This window comes from Cnephaeus nilssonii (genome assembly GCF_951640355.1).
Source record: "Cnephaeus nilssonii genome assembly, chromosome: 13".
Classification (NCBI taxonomy): Eukaryota; Metazoa; Chordata; class Mammalia; order Chiroptera; family Vespertilionidae; genus Cnephaeus; species Cnephaeus nilssonii.
In genome coordinates this window covers 84,339,818-84,353,365 of record NC_137084.1, presented here as the reverse complement: position 1 = coordinate 84,353,365, position 13,548 = coordinate 84,339,818, and positions in this window count along the sequence as shown.

Below are 13,548 nucleotides of genomic sequence, written 5' to 3'. Positions count from 1 at the left end.
TTGGTAAAACAACCTTTTTTACAAATATACCAGCACTTTCAACATTATTACGACTTGACAGTCTATCCTACCTTTCACAGCGCTTTGGATACAAATTCTCAGTATTTCAAAATTCAGTAGAGATGTTCGGGTTCTAAAACGTATTCCAGGAGATCTAGAGACACTCTGCCATTCCCCTGGTCTGTTGTTTTGAGCAATGAGACTTTTCATTTTAACACGGGTGTCATACCGGCTTTTTAAAGGCACAGTAAAACATTACTTGGAACCCTAGCCTGACTATCATTTTTATTTCATAGTGTTCTCAATACTTTCATACTGTTCGATAGCTCTAAGAAAATGAGTTTTTCAGTGTTTCACCAAAACCTTTTCCCGAAAACACCAACTCCTTTTGACGGGAAAAATAAATGTAAACAGTGTCACACTCGCTTCTCAGCTCTTTGAACAAGATTTCCCAGTGACAAAATTGTGCTGTTCAGATATTCAGTCTATTGGAATATGTATTCCTATTGTGTGAAGCACATTTCTAAATATTTCCCTAGTCTGGAGTCCTAAGTTCTGAGTGCTACACACCAAATTGTCCAGTGATTGAAGCTCATTCATTGTGAATAGCCAACATTACTACACTGTGACCGTAACCCTATCCCTAACCCTCTAACCCAAACCCTAAACCTAGCCCACACCTGAGCCTGAACCCTACCTACCCAAAACCTTATCCTAACCCTAACCATGAACAGAGCCCCAATTCTCTAAACCTAATACCAGAACTAATCTCGATGACGTCATCACTCCCAGCTGGTCCCCTGGCCAAATCATTATCACCTGGGATCAATTAAGCATGCCTACGTGGCCCATCCCCCTTGGTGACGTCATCACATCCCGTTAAATAGCCTAACCAGGCCTCTTTCAAAATCGCCAACTCATTGTCCCAGAATAATAAATGTAACCAGTATCCAACTCGGTTCTATGTTCTTTGAACACGATTTCCTTGTCAGGAAACAATGTGTTACAGATATTGAGGCCCTTTATTCACGTATTCCTAGTGTTTGAAGCACTTTCTTAGATATTAACCTAGGTTATCATTGTGAATTTCCCGAGTCTGAGTCTCTCTCTTCCAGTGTCTCAAGCTTTTTCATTGTGAATTCTAATTTGGTAAAACAAACTTTTTTACAAAAATACCAGCACTTTCAACACTATTACCACTTGACAGTCTATCCTACCTTTCACAGCGCTTTGGATACAAATTCTCAGTATTTCAAAATTCAGTAGAGATGTTCGGGTTCTAAAACGTATTCCAGGAGTTCTGGAGACACTCTGCCATTCCCCTGGTCTGTTGTTTTGAGCAATGAGACTTTTCATTTTAACACGGGTGTCATACCGGCTTTTTAAAGGCACAGTAAAACATTACTTGGAACCCTAGCCTGACTAACATTTTTATTTCATAGTGTTCTCAATACTTTCATACTGTTCGATAGCTCTAGGAAAATGAGTCTTTCAGTGTTTCACCAAAACCTTTTCACGAAAACGCCAACTCCTTTTGACGGGAAAAATAAATGTAAACAGTGTCACACTCGCTTCTCAGCTGTTTGAACAAGATTTCCCAGTGACAAAATTGTGCTGTTCAGATATTCAGTCTATTGGAATATGTATTCCTATTGTGTGAAGCACATTTCTAAATATTTCCCTAGTCTGGAGTCCTAAGTTCTGAGTGCCACACACCAAATTGTCCAGTGATTGAAGCTCATTCGTTGTGAATAGCCAACATTACTACACTGTGAACTTAACCCTGTCCCTAACCCTCTAACCCAAACCCTAAACCTAGCCCACACCTGAGCCTGAACCCTACCTAGCCCAAAACCTTATCCTTACCCTAACCATGAACAGAGCCCCAATTCTCTAACCCTAATACCAGAACTAATCTCGATGAAGTCATCACTCCCAGCTGGTCCCCTGGCCAAATCATTACCACCTGGGATCAATTAAGCCTGCCCACGTGGCCCCTCCCCTTTGGTGACGTCATCACATCCGGTTTAATGGCCTAACAAGGCTTCTTTCAAAATCGCCAACTCATTGTCCCTGAATAATAAATGTAACCAGTATCCAACTCTCTTCTATGTTATTTGAACACGATTTCCTTGTCAGGAAACAATGTGTTACAGATATTAAGGCCCTTTATTCACGTATTCCTAGTGTTTGAAGCACTTTCTTAGATATTAACCTAGGTTATCATTGTGAATTTCCCGAGTTGGAGTCTCTCTCTTCCAGTGTCTCAAGCTTTTCATTGTGAATTCTAATTTGGTAAAACAACCTTTTTTACAAATATACCAGCACTTTCAACATTATTACCACTTGACAGTCTATCCTACCTTTCATAGCGCTTTGGATACAAATTCTCAGTATTTCAAAATTCAGTAGAGATGTTCGGGTTTTAAAACGTATTCCAGGAGTTCTAGAGACATTCTGCCATTCCCCTGGTCTGTTGTTTTGAGCAATGAGACTTTTCATTTTAACACGGGTGTCATACTGGCTTTTTAAAGGCACAGTAAAACATTACTTGGAACCCTAGCCTGACTAACATTTTTATTTCATAGTGTTCTCAATACTTTCATACTGTTCGATAGCTCTAGGAAAATGAGTTTCTCAGTGTTTCACCAAAACCTTTTCCCGAAAACGCCAACTCCTTTTGACGGGAAAAATAAATGTAAACAGTGTCACACTCGCTTCTCAGCTGTTTGAACAAGATTTCCCAGTGACAAAATTGTGCTGTTCAGATATTCAGTCTATTGGAATATGTATTCCTATTGTGTGAAGCACATTTCTAAATATTTCCCTAGTCTGGAGTCCTAAGTTCTGAGTGCCACAAACCAAATTGTCCAGTGATTGAAGCTCATTCATTGTGAATAGCCAACATTACTACACTGTGACCTTAACCCTGTCCCTAACCCTCTAACCCAAACCCTAAACCTAGCCCACACCTGAGCCTGAACCCTACAGAGCCCAAAACCTTATCCTAACCTTAACCATGAACAGAGCCCCAATTCTCTAACCCTAATACCAGAACTAATCTCGATGACGTCATCACTCCCAGCTGGTCCCCTGGTCAAATCATTACCACCTGGGATCAATTAAGCCTGCCCACGTGGCCCCTCCCCTTTGGTGACGTCATCACATCCAGTTTAATGGCCTAACAAGGCTTCTTTCAAAATCGCTAACTCATTGTCCTGGAATAATAAATGTAACCAGTATCCAACTCGGTTCTATGTTCTTTGAACACGATTTCCTTGTCAGGAAACAATGTGTTACAGATATTAAGGCCCTTTATTCACGTATTCCTAGTGTTTGAAGCACTTTCTTAGATATTAACCTAGGTTATCATTGTGAATTTTCCGAGTTGGAGTCTCTCTCTTCCAGTGTCTCAAGCTTTTCATTGTGAATTCTAATTTGGTAAAACAACCTTTTATCAAATATACCAGCACTTTCAACATTATTACCACTTGACAGTCTATCCTACCTTTCACAGCGCTTTGGATACAAATTCTCAGTATTTCAAAATTCAGTAGAGATGTTCGTGTTTTAAAACGTATTCCAGGAGTTCTAGAGACACTCTGCCATTCCCCTGGTCTGTTGTTTTGAGCAATGAGACTTTTCATTTTAACACGGGTGTCATACCGGCTTTTTAAAGGCACAGTAAAACATTACTTGGAACCCTAGCCTGACTAACATTTTTATTTCATAGTGTTCTCAATACTTGCATACTGTTCGATAGCTCTAGGAAAATGAGTTTCTCAGTGTTTTACCAAAACCTTTTCCAGAAAACGCCAACTCCTTTTGACGGGAAAAATAAATGTAAACAGGGTCACACTCGCTTCTCAGCTGTTTGAACAAGATTTCCCAGTGACAAAATTGTGCTGTTCAGATATTCAGTCTATTGGAATATGTATTCCTATTGTGTGAAGCACATTTCTAAATATTTCCCTAGTCTGGAGTCCTAAGTTCTGAGTGCTACACACCAAATTGTCCAGTGATTGAAGCTCATTCATTGTGAATAGCCAACATTACTACACTGTGACCTTAACCCTGTCCCTAACCCTCTAACCCAAACCCTAAACCTAGCCCACACCTGAGCCTGAACCCTACCTAGCCCAAAACCTTATCCTAACCCTAACCAAGAACAGAGCCCCAATTCTCTAACCCTAATACCAGAACTAATCTCGATGACGTCATCACTCCCAGTTGGTCCCCTGGCCAAATCATTATCACCTGGGATCAATTAAGCCTGCACACGTGGCCCCTCCCCATTGGTGACGTCATCACATCCGGTTTAATGGCCTAACCAGGCCTCTTTCAAAATCGCCAACTCATTGTCCCGGAATAATAAATGTAACCAGTATCCAACTCGGTTCTATGTTCTTTGAACACGATTTCCTTGTCAGGAAACAATGTGTTACAGATATTAAGGCCCTTTATTCATGTATTCCTAGTGTTTGAAGCACTTTCTTAGATATTAACCTAGGTTATCATTGTGAATTTCCCGAGTTGGAGTCTCTCTCTTCCAGTGTCTCAAGCTTTTTTATTGTGAATTCTAATTTGGTAAAACAACCTTTTTTACAAATATACCAGCACTTTCAACATTATTACCAGTTGACAGTCTATCCTACCTTTCACAGCGGTTTGGATGCAAATTCTCAGTATTTCAAAATTCAGTAGAGATGTTCTGGTTCTAAAACGTATTCCAGGAGTTCTAGAGACACTCTGCCATTCCCCTGGTCTGTTGTTTTGAGCAATGAGACTTTTCATTTTAACACGGGTGTCATACCGGCTTTTTAAAGGCACAGTAAAACATTACTTGGAACCCTAGCCTGACTAACATTTTTATTTCATAGTGTTCTCAATACTTTCATATTGTTCGATAGCTCTAGGAAAATGAGTTTTTCAGTGTTTCACCGAAACCTTTTCCCGAAAACGCCAACTCCTTTTGACGGGAAAAATACATGTAAACAGTGTCACTCTCGGTTCTCAGCTGTTTGAACAAGATTTTCCAGTGACAAAATTGTGCAGTTCAGATATTCAGTCTATTGGAATATGTATTCCTAGTGTATGAAGCACATTTCTAAATATTACCCTAGTCTGGAGTTGTAAATTCTCAGTGCTACACTCCAATTTGTCCAGTGGTTGAAGCTCATTCATTGTGAATACCCAACCTTACCACACTGTGACCATAACCCTGTCCCTAACCCTCTAACCCTAAGCCTAAACCTAGCCTTAACCTGAGCCTGAACCCTACCTAGCCCGAACCCTTATCCTAACCCTAACCCTAGCCAGAACCCCAATTCTCTAACCCTAACACCAGAACTAACTTCAATTTCGTCATCACACCCAGCTGGGCCCTCGGCTAAATCATTATCTCCTGGTATCAATTAAACCTGCCCTCGTGGCCCCTCCCCCTTGGTGACGTCATCACATCCGGTTTAATGGCCTAACCAGGCCTCTTTCAAAAACGCCAATTCATTGTCTCTTAATTATAAATGTAAACAGCATCCAACTCGGTTCTATGTTCTTTGAACACGATTTGCTTGTCAGGAAACAATGTGTGACAGATATTAAGGCCCTTTATTCAGGTATTTCTAGTGTTTGAAACACTTTCTTAGATATTAACCTAGGTTTTCATTGTGAATTGCCCGAGTTGGAGTCTCTCTCTTCCAATGTCTCAAGCTCCTTCATTGTGAATTCCAATTTGGTGAAACAGCGTTTTTTACAAATATACCATACTTTAACCATTATTAACACTTGAAAGTCTACCCTACTTTTCACAGCGCTTTGGATACAAATTCTCAGTATTTCAAAATTCAGTAGAGATGTTCATGTTCTAAAACGTATTCCAAGAGTTCTAGAGACACTCTGAGACATCCCCCTGTTCTGTTGTTTTGAGCTCTGAGAGTTTTCATTGTAACACGGGTGTCATAACAGCTTTTTAAAGGTACTTTAAAACACTACTTGGAACCCTAGCCTAACTAACATTTTTATTTCATAGTGTTCTCAATACTTTCATACTATTCTATAGCTCTAGGAAAATGAATTTTTCAGTGTTTCACCAACTCCTTTTCCCGAAAACGCCAACTCCTTTTGACGGAAAAAATAAATGTAAACAGTGTCACACTCAGTTCTAAGCGGTTTGAACAAGATTTTCAAATGACAAAATTGTGCTGTTCAGATTTTCAGTCTATTGGAATATGTATTCCGAGAGTGTGAAGCACATTTCTAAATATTTCCCTAGTCTGGAGTTGTAAATTCTCAGTGCTACACTCCAATTTGTCTAGTGGTTGAAGCTCATTCATCGTGAATACCCAACCTTACTACACTGTGACCATAACCCTGTCCCTAACCCTCTAACCCTAAGCCTAAACCTAGCCCTAACCTGAGCCTGAACCCTACCTAGCCCGAACCCTTATCCTAAACCTAACCCTAGCCAGAACCCCAATTCTCTAACCCTAACACCAGAACTAACTTCAATTTCGTCATCACACCCAGCTGGGCCCCTGGCTAAATCATTATCTCCTGGTATCAATTAAACCTGCCCTCGTGGCCCCTTCCCCTTGGTGACGTCATCACTTCCTGTTTAATGGCCTAACTGGGCCTCTTTCAAAAACGCCAACTCATTGTCTCTTAATTATAAATGTAAACAGCATCCAACTCGGTTCTATGTTCTTTGAACACGATTTGCTTGTCAGGAAACAATGTGTGACAGATATTAAGGCCCTTTTTTCACGTATTTCTAGTGTTTGAAACACTTTCTTAGATATTAACCTAGGTTAAACTGAATCCTGGGTCTGGGCGAGGCCGTGTGCCCCTGGATCCGGGTGAGCCTGGGTCCCAGGTCCAGGTGAAGCCATGGGCCCATGGATCCGGGTGAGGCCACGCGACCCTGGGTCTGGGAGAGGCCACGCGCCCCTGGGTCCGGGTGAGGCCACGTGCCCCTGGGTCCGGGGGAAGCTAGATCCCGGGTCCGGGCGAGGCCGTGTGCCCCTGGATCCGGGTGAGGCTGGGTCCCGGGCCGGGGAGAAGCCACGCGCCCCTGGGTCCGGGTGAGGCCATGCGCCCCTGGGTCCGGGTGAAGCTGAATCCTGGGTCTGGACGAGGCCGTGTGCACCTGGATCCGGGTGAGACTGGGTCCCGGGTCCAGGTGAGGCCGTGGGCCCCTGGATCCGGGTGAAGCCGTGCCCCTGCGTCCTGCCGAGATCAAACCAGAGGGAGTCGGACCTGCATTACCACCATTTCTCCACCATCCAGAGCTGAGGGGTCAGTGCCGACATGTACTCAAAAGGAACTGGTGGACATTGATATTGGGTCGCAAAAGAACTATTGGTCCAAAAAGAAACTCACTACAGACTGATTCATTTGATGTCAGCATAACTATTATTGCTCGTCTCACATTCAATTCTTATAAGTATATCTCTAGTGACACATGATTTCGCTCATCTTGGGGAAATGATGAACAACATAGACTGATGAACAAGAACAGAACCAGAAACAAGGAGGCATCGATCGGACTATCGGGCCTCAGAGGGAGGATAGGGGAGGGTGGGGGGAGGGGGGAGAGATCAACCAAAGGTCTTGAGTGCACGCATATGAGCCTAACCAATGGTTAAGTTCAACAGGGGTTTGGGGCATCCATGGGGAGGGGTGTGGGATGGGAATGGGGGATGAGGACAAATATGTGACACCTTAATCAATAAAGAAATTAAAAAAAAAGAAAGCAGTATTAATTCAGAGCAAATACTAATGAGTATCACAGAATTGTGTGAGAACAAGTGGAAAACCATCAAAATGTAAGTGTCTAATCTAGAAGGGATGTTGTACACTGCAGAAATCCTGGAAATAGAGTTAGTTCACATGAAACCAGTGTTTAAAACCACCAGAAGTCACAGAAAAGTAGTTTTCAACTGTAAAACAGTTGAAAGACAAGTCTATATAGCTTATCAAGTTCAGAGAAGAGTGTATAATGTTGTTTGTACTTGTGGAGAAGTCCCACAAGTACAGCAGAAGGCCCATTATACTACACAGCTAGAAATTAGCAGTAATTGAGAGCAAATACTAATGAATATCATTGAATTTTGTGAGAACAAGTGGAAAACCATCAAAATGTAAGTGTTTGGTTCATAAAGGATGTTGTAGACTGCAGAAATCGTGGAAATAGAGTTAGTTCACATTAAACCAGTGTTTGAAAACAACAGAATTCAATGAAAAGTAGTATTCTACTGTAAAACAGTTGAAAGACAAGTGTATATAGATTCTCAAGCTCAGAGAAGAGTGTATAATGTAGTTTGTAATAGTGGAGAAGTCCAACAAGTAGAGTAGAAAGCCCAAAATAGGACACAGCTAGAAATCAGTAGTAATTCAGAGCAAATACTAATAAATATCATAGAATTGTGTGAGAACAACTGGAAAACAATCAAAATGTAAGTGTGTCTAGTCTAGAAAGGATGTTGTACACTGAGGAAATCCTTGAAATAGAGTTAGTTCACATGAAACAAGTGTTTGAAACCACTGGAAGTCACTGAAAAGTAGTTTTCAACTGTAAAACAGTGGAAAGACAAGTGTATATAGCTTCTGAAGTTCAGAGAAGAGTGTATGAAGTAGTTTCTACATGTGGTGAAGTCCCACAAGTAGAGCAGAAGGGATATTATAGGGCACTGCATGAAAGCAGTAGTAATTCAGAGCAAATACTAATGAGTATCACAGAATTGTGAGAGACCAAGTAAAAAAGACATCAAAATGTAAGTGTCTATTCTCGAAAGGATGTTGTACACTGCAGAAATCCTTGAAATAGAGTTAGTGCACATGAAACCAGTGTTTGAAACCATCAGAATTCACTGAAAAGTAGAATTCAACAGGAAAACAGTTGAAGGACAAGTGTATATAGCTTCTCTAATTCAGATAAGAATGTATAAAGTTAATTCTACAAGTGGTGAAGTCCCACAAGTAGAGCAGAAGGTCCATTATAGGACACTGCAAGAAAGCAGTAGTAATTCAGAGCAAATACTAATGAGTATCACAGAATTTGAGAGACCAGGTGGAAAAGACATCAAAATGTAAGTGTCTAGTCTACAAAAGATGTAGTACACTGCAGACATCCTGGAAATAGAGTTAGTTCACATGAAAACAGTGTTTGAAACCCCTAGAATACAATGAAAATTCACATACAACTGTAAAACTGTTGTAAGACAAGTGTATATGGCTTCTCAAGTTCAGAGAAGAGTGTATGAAGTTGTTTCTACATGTGGTGAAGTCCCACAAGTAGAGCAGAGGGCTCATTACAGGACACAGCTAGAAATCTGTAGTAATTCAGAGCAAATATAAATGAATGGCAGGGAATTTTGTGAGAACAAGTAGAAAACCATCAAAATGTAAGTGTCTAGTGTAGAAAGGATGTTGTAAACTGCGGAAATCCATGAAATAGCGTTAGTTCACATGAAAGCAGTGTTTGAAACCACCAGAATTCACTGAAAAGTAGTATTCAACTGTAAAACAGTTGGGAAACAAGTGCATATAGCTTCTCAAGTTCAGAGAAGAGTGTATAAAGTTGTTTGTACATGTGGTGAAGTCACACATATAGAGCAGAGGGCCGATTATAAGATACAGCTAGAAAGCAGTAGTATTTCAGAGCAAATACTAATGAATATCATAGAATTGTGTGAGAACAAGTGGAAAACCATCAAAATGTGTCTTGTCTAGAAAGGATGTTGTACACTGCAGAAATCCTTGAAATAGAGTTAGTTCACATGAAACCAGTGTTTGAAACCATCACAATTCACTGAAAAGTAGTATTCAACAGTGAAACAGTTGAAAGACAAGTGTATATAGCTTCTCTAATTCAGAGAATAATGTATAAAGTTGTTTCTACAAGTGGTGAAGTCCCACAAGTAGAGCCCAAGGCCCATTAAAGGACACTGCAAGAAAGCAGTAGTAATTCAGAGCAAATACTAATGAGTATCACAGAATTGTGAGAGACCAAGTGGAAAGACATCAAAATGTAAGTGTCTAGTCTATAAAGGATGTTATACACTGCAGAAATCTTGGAAATAGAGTTTTTTCACATGAAACCAGTGTTTGAAACACCTAGAATACAAAAAAAAAAATTAGCATTCAACTGTAAAATTGTTGAAAGACAAGTGTATATAGCTTCTCAAGTTCAAAGAAGAGTGAATGAAGTTGTTTTTACATGTGGTGAAGTCCCACAAGTAGAGCAGAGGGCACATTACAGGACAAAGCTAGAAATCTGTAGTAATTCAGAGCAAATATTAATGAATAGCATGGAATTGTGTGAGAACAAGTAGAAAACCATCAAAATGTAAGTGTCTAGTCTAGAAAGGATGTTGTACACTGCAGAAATCCTTGAAATAGAGTTAGTTCACATGAAACCAGTTTTTGAAACCACCAGAATTCACTGAAAATTAGCATTCAACTGTAAAACTGTTGAAAGACAAGTATATATAGCTTCTCAAGTTCAGAGAAGAGTGTATAAAATTGTTTGTACATTTGGTAAAGTCCCACAAATACAGCAGCAGGCCCATTATAAGACACATCTAGAAATCAGTAGTATTTCAGAGCAAATACTAATTAATATCATAGAATTGTGTGAGAACAAGTGGAAAACCATCAAAATGTAAGTGTATAGTCTAGAAAGCATGTTGTACACTGCAGAAATCCTTGAAATAGAGTTAGTTCACAAGAAACCAGTGTTTGAAACCCCTAGAATACAATGAAAAGTAGCATTCAACTGTAAAACTGTTGAAAGACAAGTATATATTGCTTCTAAAGTTCAGAGAAGAGTGTATGAAGTTGTTTTTACATGTGGTGAAGTCCCACAAGTAGAGCAGAAGGCCCATTATAGGACACAGCTAGAAATCAGTAGTAATTCAGAGCAAATACTAATGAATATCATAGAATTGTGTGAGAACACGTGAAAACCATCAAAAGGTAAGTGTCTTGTCTAGAAGGGATATTGTACACTGCGGAAATCCTTGAAATAGAGTTATTTCACATGAAACCAGTGTTTGAAACCACCAGAAGTCACTGAAAAGTAGTTTTCAACTGTAAAACTGGGGAAAGACAAGTGTATATAGCTTCTCAAGTTCAGAGAAGAGTGTATGAAATTGTTTCTACATGTGGTGAAGTCCCACAAGTAGAGCAGAAGAGCTATTATAGGACAATGCAAGAAAGCAGTAGTAATTCAGAGCAAAAACTAATGAGTATCACAGAATTGTGAGAGACCAAGTGGAAAAGACATCAAAATGTAAGTGTCTAGTCTAGAAAGGATGTTGTACACTGCGGAAATCCTGGAAATAGAGTTAGTTCACATGAAACCAGTGTTTGAAACCACCAGAAGTCACTGAAAAGTAGTTTTCAACTGTAAAACAGTTGAAAGACAAGTGTATATAGCTTCTCAAGTTCAGTGAAGAGTGTACGAAGTTGTTATTACATGTGGTGATGTCCCACAAGTAGAGCAGAAGGGCTATTATAGGACACTGCTAGAAATCTGTAGTAATTCAGAGCAAATATTAATGAATAGCATGGAATTGTGTGAGAATAAGTAGAAAACCATCAAAATGTAAGTGTCTAGTCTAGAAAGGATGTTGTACACTGCAGAAATCGTGGAAATAGAGTTAGTTTACATGAAACCAGTGTTTGAAACCCCTAGAATACAATGAAAATTAGCATTCAACTGTTTTACAGTTGAAAGACAAGTGTATATAGCTTCTCAAGTTCAGAGAATAGTGTATGAAGTTGTTTCTATATGTGGTGAAGTCCCACTAGTAGAGCAGAAGAGCTATTATAGGACACTGCAAGAAAGCAGTAGTAATTCAGAGCAAATACTAATGAGTATCACAGAATTGTGAGAGACCAAGTGGAAAAGACATCAAAATGTAAGTGTCTAGTCTAGAAAGGATGTTGTACACTGCAGAAATCTTGGAAATAGAATTAGTTCACATGAAAACAGTGTTTGAAACCCCTAGAATACAATGAAAATTAGCATTCAACTGTAAAACTGTTGCAAGACAAGTGTATATAGCTTCTCAAGTTCAGTGAAGAGTGTACGAAGTTGTTTTTACATGTGGTGATGTCCCACAAGTAGAGCAGAAGGGCTATTATAGGACACTGCTAGAAATCTGTTTAATTCAGAGCAAATATTAATGAATAGCATGGAATTGTGTGAGAATAAGTAGAAAACCATCAAAATGTAAGTGTCTAGTCTAGAAAGGATGTTGTACACTGCAGAAATCACGGAAAAAGAGTTAGTTTACATGAAACCAGTGTTTGAAACCCCTAGAATACAATGAAAATTAGCATTCAACTGTAAAACTGTTGAAAGACAAGTATATATTGCTTCTCAAGTTCTGATAAGAGTGTATGAAGTTGTTTTTACGTGTGTTGAAGTCCCACAAGTAGAGCAGAAGTCCCATTATAGGACACAGCTAGAAATCAGTAGTAATTCACAGCAAATACTAATGAATATCATAGAATTGTGTGAGAACAAGTGGAAAACCATCAAAATGTAAGTGTCTAGTCTAGAAGGGATGTTGTACATTGCAGAAATCCTTGAAATAGAGTTAGTTCACATGAAACCAGTGTTTGAAACCACCAGAAGTCACTGAAAAGTAGTTTTCAAATGTAAAACAGTTGAAAGACAAGTGTATATAGCTTCTCAAGTTCAGTGAAGAGTGTACGAAGTTGTTTTTACATGTGGTGACGTCCCACAAGTAGAGCAGAAGAGCTATTATAGGACACTGCAAGAAAGCATTAGTAATTCAGAGCAAATACTAATGAGTATCACAGAATTGTGAGAGACCAAGAGGAAATGACATCAAAATGTAAGTGTCTAGTCTAGAAAGGATGTTGTACACTGCAGAAATCCTGGAAATAGAGTTAGTTCACATGAAACCAGTGTTTGAAACCCCTAGAATACAATGAAAATTAGCATTCAACTGTAAAACTGTTGAAAGACAAGTGTATATAGCTTCTCAAGTTCAGAGAATAATTTATGAAGTAGTTTTTACATGTGGTGAAGTCCCACAAATAGAGCAGAAGGCCTATTATAAGACACAGCTAGAAATCAGTAGTATTTCAGCGCAAATATTAATGAATATCATAGTATTGTGTGAGAACAAGTGGAAAACCATCAAAATGTAAGTGTCTAGTCTAGAAAGGATGTTGTACACTGCAGAAATCGTGGAAATAGAGTTAGTTTACATGAAACCAGTGTTTGAAACCCCTAGAATACAATGAAAATTAGCATTCAACTGTAAAACCGTTGAAAGACAAGTGTATATAGCTTCTCAAGTTCAGAGAAGAATGTATGAAGTAGTTTTTACATGTGGTGAAGTCCCACAAGTAGAGCAGAAGTCCCATTATAGGACACAGCTAGAAATCAGTAGTAATTCAGAGAAAATACTAATGAATATCATAGAATTGTGTGAGAACCAGTGGAAAACCATCAAAATGTAAGTGTCCAGTCTAGAAGGGATGTTGTACACTGCAGAAATCCTTGAAATA